Source organism: Caretta caretta, chromosome 4 (assembly GCF_965140235.1).
Source record: "Caretta caretta isolate rCarCar2 chromosome 4, rCarCar1.hap1, whole genome shotgun sequence".
NCBI classification, from domain to species: domain Eukaryota; kingdom Metazoa; phylum Chordata; order Testudines; family Cheloniidae; genus Caretta; species Caretta caretta.
Genome location: NC_134209.1, coordinates 48,600,995 through 48,607,948, shown reverse-complemented (window position 1 = coordinate 48,607,948; position 6,954 = coordinate 48,600,995).

Genomic DNA, 6,954 nt, shown 5'->3' with positions numbered 1-6,954 from the left:
AACTAAATGAGACTTAGCTTGGAAAAAAGGCAAACTAATACCTGAGGAATTAAAATCCAGATATTCAAGAGAGGAAGAAACCTGCAAATCAATAATTCTGATAGGAACTAGGGTTTATAGAGGTCAGCTCATTAGAGTTTAGATTGCAACACAACGTGGCAGTTAAAAAGGCCAATGTAATTTTGGGCTGCATATGCAAAGTCATTTTATAAAGGAAATGGCTAATAGTTTCAGCCACAGTAAGAGGCTGGATACTAGATCTAATGGGGATAATCATATGATCCAATGTGGCAAATCACATATTCCTACTTGTCTTGGGTTCTGTGTTTCGGGTTTTTTTTTTTTTAAAGAAAGCTTTTCAAGTTTCCAAGCCTAATGCAAACTTTACCTAAAGTTACTTGCTATAAACCAAATTCTAGACCAGGGTGGGCAAACTTTTTGGCCTGAGGGTCACAGCTGGGTAAGGAAATTGTATGGTGGGCCTTGAATGCTCATGAAATTGGGGGTTGGGGTGCAGGAAGGGGTGAGGGCTCTGGCTGGGGGTGTGGGCACTGGGATGGGGCCAGAAATGAGAAGTTCAGGGTGCGGGCCGGGACTCCGGGCTGGGGCAGAGGTATGGGTGGGGACGTGAGAGCTCCAGCTGGGGGTGCAGGCTCTGGGGTGCAGGAGGAGGCTGCAGGCTGGGACTGAGGAGTTCGGAGGGTGGGATGGGGATCAGGGCTGGGGCACGAGAAGGGGTCGGGGTGCAGGCTCCGGGCGGCGCTTACCTCAAGCAGCTCTCGGAATCAGTGGCATGTCCCCGCTCTGGTTCCTATGCGGAGGTGCACCCAGGTGGCGCTGTGTACTGCCCCGTCCACAGGCACCGCACCTGCAGCTCCTATTGGCCGCGGTTGCCAGCCAATGGGAGCTACAGGAGCTGCGTGGACGGGGTCAGGGGCTTGCCCCGCCTCAGCAGTAGGAGCTTGAGGGCCTGATTAAAATGTCTGAAGGACTGGATGCAGCCCCCAGGCCGTAGTTTGCCCACCCCTGTTCTGGACCCTATGTAATCCACAGGCTTCAAGGATTGCTGAGGGTGGTCAGTGCAGAACTGGGCTCTTTCATCATGAACCAGTTCTGTAGCTCCCCTCAAATATACCACACATTAGAGCTTGGAAGATTTTTTCAAAATGTTGCAAGCCCCGAAAAGAGAACTTTTTCAAACACTCAAATTAATGGAGCACTTAACTGAAATCAGTATATAAAGGAAAGAAAGACACTTTGTGAAAAGCAATGGGAAATATAACCCAGTCATTGTTAGACTAGTTATAAGATGACCAGTGGAGAATCTGAAGCTGGGAAAAGAAAGGAAGAGGGCAAAGATTTTTTTGTTTTTTATATATATATATATATATATATACACACACCCCTCTTCCATATATTCAACACATTACATTATGGCTTCAAATTAGGATCAGGAGGGTGGGGATCTGGAACAGGAGGAAATTTTTTTTCTTCTTTTAAAACTGTCTACTTAAATTATGCTTGTTTCCTCTTTCATACTGTTTTCAAAGTATAACAAAATCAGAATGAGAATATTTTAAAGTGAGATATTCATCCTGTCATGATGAATTAAAGGCAGCTCTCTGCTTGTGTTCTGCTTTAGAATAACGGCATCAAGACTTCTCATTATTATGGTCTTGAGAATAGATCCTCATGTGGTGTAAATTGGCATAGCTCCACTGAAATCATTGAATGGTTGCTGAGGCCAAGGTCTGGACAGTGGTTTTCAACCATTTTTCATTTGCAGACCCCTAAAAATTTTGAATGGAGGTAGGGACCCCTTTGGAAATCTGAGACATAGTCTGAGGACCTAAGGGTCTGATAACAGGTTCTATGATAACTTTTCATGGACCCCTTAGACATAATCTGCAGACTTCCAGGGGTCCACAGGTTGAAAACCACTGATCTAGGACATTAAAGTCAATGGAGCTGCGCTGATTTATACTTACTAAAGGCTGGGCCTGTGTTTTTGTATGTCTGATGACTAATTTGGTCTTACAGGCTTCGTTTTGTCCTTTCCTTAATATAAATTAAATTGTAACCAAAAGACATGGTGCCTAAATCCACCATGAAATACAATCTGCTCACAAGTTTGTCTGGGTTGTTCTCCTTAAGAATGCCCCGGACTAAGGCTACATCAGCCCATCAGTTCTTGCAGCAGGTTCCATAAGGGAACAGCTAACTATTTATTGTCTCAGTGTTCTGGCCCAACTAGCAACCCAGCACACAATCTGCGTTTTTTGGAAATTCTCTACCATTGTCTCAAAGGCATGTGCAAGGGCTTAACATTGCCATTTGGGACTTAAATTTGAAAATGCCTTTCAAAATAATTTCAAGTGAGACTTGGTAAATTCCTAAGCAGAGAAGATCCTTTTCTCCAGAATTTGAATCTTTGGGGAGGGACTTGCTGTAAATCTCAACATGTCACTGATTTTCTGCAGAATTAAAGCTTCTGTTTGGATTCTGCTGTCTGCTACCCACAACACACCTGAAAAGTAGATTGTAATTTTGTAGCCTAAGAGCAGTTCTATAAATACATTCTGGTGTTCCTTTTTTTGCAGGGAGAAATGTGACAGGAAGAGTTATGTGAATATGTGCTCTGTTCCTGTGAATAAGTTCTTGCTGAGAAAATGGCACCAAAACAATTTTTTTTGTAGCTTGCCGATGTGTCCTCTGAAGTCATTTAATCAACGGACTTTTTATTAAAAATTAACTTGCGGTTAGAAACCTTATGTGCCACACAGTCAAGCTGAAAAGAAAAGGTAGACAGATCAGCCACTGATTTTCTAGATAAACAGCCTGGTGAGGCAGAGCACAACATAAATTTCTATTCTTGCTAATCCAAACTAAGCGGGCCATCATGAGTTTATACAACAAATAGAGCATAATGATAAGCCTGGTCAACCATTTTACTGATACTGGTGTTTTACCTACCACTGAAGTTGACCAATTTCTGGATATCATTGTAAACTAAAACAAGCCTTCCACAGCCTGAGAGACAAGGGACAGACTGCATAGCTCCATTTAGTTCAATGTATCTATGCTGATTTACACCAGCTGAGAACCTAGATAAATATGTTTATGAACTAAAATTTGGAGTGCTTTCAAAAATTAATAGCAGCTATTGGTAATAGTAATATATTATTGCATAATGGAAGTAGACCCCTTGACAAGGAAATGCAATTTTACAATCTCCTACTCATATATTCTTAACTGTATATGTATTTGAGCAAATTAAGTGAACATTTTAACAATGATGTATGAAATGCATGGAATGGCGGTATGTGAAGGAGGAATACCTCACAAAATTGAACTGGGAACATTCATTTTCAAACTTCCAGAGTTTTGGGAGAGGACTACGATATTGTTGTTTTATTATTTTAGGTAGAGAATTATAATACTTAATTCATTTTCTGGCTGTTAGATTCCATAGATGCACATTCAGCCTTGGCTTCTTTTTAATAATGTTTTTTGTTTATTAATTGAGTCAGGGGCCGTTTGCAAATTGTGGCTAACACTTTTGAAATGCTTTCTCCACAGAATTCTGGATCCAGATCTTAGTTCTGTCCCATCTTTAGTAGAAATATTCTCCTATATGAAGCATTCTGGAATTTCCCTCCTTAATGCGATCATTAAGTTTTGCACAGTAAAGCAACTCATGCTATAAAAAGAAAGTAATGGAGGGCTATGTTTTATGCATTTTGACTGTGCATATCCACATTTTTTATAAACATGAATATGATAACCACTAAGCAAATGTCTTTCACTTCTGTGGCTATTTGTGGGTCTTTTGTTTTCTATTTGAGGTTTCAAGATTTTCACGTGAAAAGTAGTTTGCCTCCTAACTGACCTCCCAGATTACAATAAATTAGACATAACAATATCAATATGTTAAAAAGAACAGTAATAGTTTTATCTTACTATTGTTTTTCATTTCAGGCATGCTATTACAAACATTATCTGATTATGAAATGGATCAGGGTTTTTTTTTTAATCCCCTTTTTTTTTTTAAAAAATTACTTCCCAAGAGAACTTCAAACCAGAAAGGAATCTTAAGTAGATAGCACTATGAATCCTAATGGAAGTAAGGGACATATACTGACACGGGGCTCAGTTTTGACCAACCTGTGAGAGTGTGTTTGCATGATAAATGCTTTCTATATGTACAGATACCTGTCTCACTTCACAAATTGGATGCATGCGCAAATTCTAGGTGAAATTCACACTTCTAAAGAAAGACTGCACAAGGCCTATCCTCCATTTAAATAACACATAAGCCCATACTGAGTATCAACGACAATCCATTCTCGATGGGGACACCATCTAAAGAAATATTTCCTGAACCCCTTCTTCTGGCCTTCAACCAACCCCCCAGCCTCTCCATCAGATGAAAGCTCACCACAGACCAGAACACATCAACTCAAAGTAGCACCAGACCCTGACAGGACAACAGATGCAAAACCTGCAAACATATCTCCACTGCTACAACGATCAACACACAACATAACATCTTACAAGATCCATAGGTTCTACACATGCACATCACAACATGTGGTGTACCTTATCCAGTGCACTAAATGACCCAATAGCTAGACACTCAAAAATCATGGTCTTATATAGACACTGGATTTATGGCTTATTGCAACAATCTGTAACCCACAACCCCTGCATTTTTGTCCTATGAGTACAGGGGTATTAACAGGCCACTTCTCCTTGAATGGTCCCTGTCATAAATATAAAGGGAAGGGTAAACCCCTTTAAAATGCCTCCTGGCCAGAGGAAAATCCTCACCTGTAAAGGGTTAAGAAGCTAAAGGTAACCTCGCTGGCACCTGACCAAAATGACCAATGAGGAGACAAGATACTTTCAAAAGCTGGGAGGAGGGAGAGAAACAAAAGGTCTGTGTCTGTCCATATGCTGCTTTTGCCGGGGATAGAACAGGAATGGAGTCTTAGAACTTTTAGTAAGTAATCTAGCTAGGTATGTGTTAGATTATGATTTCTTTAAATGGCTGAGAAAAGAACTGTGCTGAATAGAATGACTATTTCTGTCTGTGTGTCTTTTTTGTAACTTAAGGTTTTGCCTAGAGGGATTCTCTATGTTTTGAATCTAATTACCCTGTAAGGTATCTACCATCCTGATTTTACAGAGGTGATTCCTTTATTTCTATTTACTCCTATTTCTATTAAAAGTCTTCTTGTAAGAAAACTGAATGCTTTTTCATTGTTCTCAGATCCAAGGGTTTGGGTCTGTGGTCACCTATGCAAATTGGTGAGGATTTTTACCAAACCTTTCCCAGGAAGTGGGGTGCAAGGGTTGGGAGGATTTTGGGGGGAAAGACGTGTCCAAACTATGTTTCCCAGTAAACCCAGTTAGAGTTTGGTGGTGGCAGTGGATATTCCAAGGACACAGGATAAAATTAATTTGTACCTTGGGGAAGTTTTAACCTAAGCTGGTAAAAGTAAGCTTAGGAGATTTTCATGCAGGTCCCCACATCTGTACCCTAGAGTTCAGAGTGGGGGAGGAACCTTGACAGTCCCTTAATACCTTTCCCAGACCCAAGGAAGAGCTCTGTGTAGCTTGAAAGCTTGTCTCTCTCACCAACAGAAATTGATCCAATAAAAGATATCAGCTCACTCATCTAGTATCTCTAATATCCTGGGACTGACACAGCTACAACACTACATACATAAGCCACTGAACAGGAGTAAATTTCAGCACTCAAGAAATGGAAGCTCTTTGTAAATTTGGCGTTAAAAAGGGGATTACATTTAAATAGCACTGTTTCCTCAGAGGGAGCAATGCCTTCTGCAGAATATTGTGGAACTGAACAATTATCTCTACTTATCTTCTAGTTGAGGAGGAGCAGGTTCACATTCAAATATGGCTTTGCATGTTTTATCTTAACATGTTAGAATTCTTAATATCACCAAATGTAGAAATAAAACTAAGTCTTTCCTATCTATACCTGAGAATTTCTATACTCAGGATGTGCCTGAAGTTAGGCCAGGCAAATTTGTAAGCATGATTTGTTCATCTGAATGCTGATTACCTTTGCTGTCCAAAGCTAGACAAACCAGTTCTAATTAGTATGCAGATATCACTCTGGAGAGAGTACGGGTTTCCTCAGACAGGAAATACTCAGAATTTATTTACAGTCACTGAATTAAAAAAAATAAAAATCGGTTAATCCGCCAAAACCAACCAATATTACAGGTATTGTCTGGGTTGCATGGGGTTCAGGAAGGGATAACACTAAGTGAAACAATAGTCCCTAATTGCTCCCAAATACTCTTTAGAGGAAATCTTGTCAAAGCAGTTATCAGTTGAAATATTTTCTTCATGTTCTTCGTGACATTAATCTGTTAAATGACAGGAGCTGGGCATCCATCTATACAGTAAACTTCTAAGGAGAACTGGCTTCTATCTGCAAGCAAATGTTGCACTGTGAATGGAATGCAAAGGTATTTTTTTTTTTTGCGCAAGAAATTAGTCTTTTTTTAAAAAAACAAACCACCACCACCACCAGGAACTCAGTTTCATTGAACAGAATTTGCCCTATACGTCAGGTAATTCCCTGCAGGACAAGTGAAATATTAAAGCTCCAGGATTTGTATTTATGCAAAAGCAACAGCTCTGATTCTAATACAGTCTCTTCCTGGATACAATCAAAATAGTCCTGCCGATGGCTGATTGGTTCACATATGAACATTTCTCACACATTAGGTGGTCAGCTGGCTGTGATAGCTGACTCTATAACTAAGGGAATTCAGGAGAAACTTCTGTATGCACAGAGGAAAACTAATGAATACAACTGAACAAAAGCAACAAGAGAGGCTGCATCCTTGAACATTTTTTTCAGAAACGAGCACATCAAAGTGTGGTAATTACTGAAAGAGGGGAAAGTAATCACCT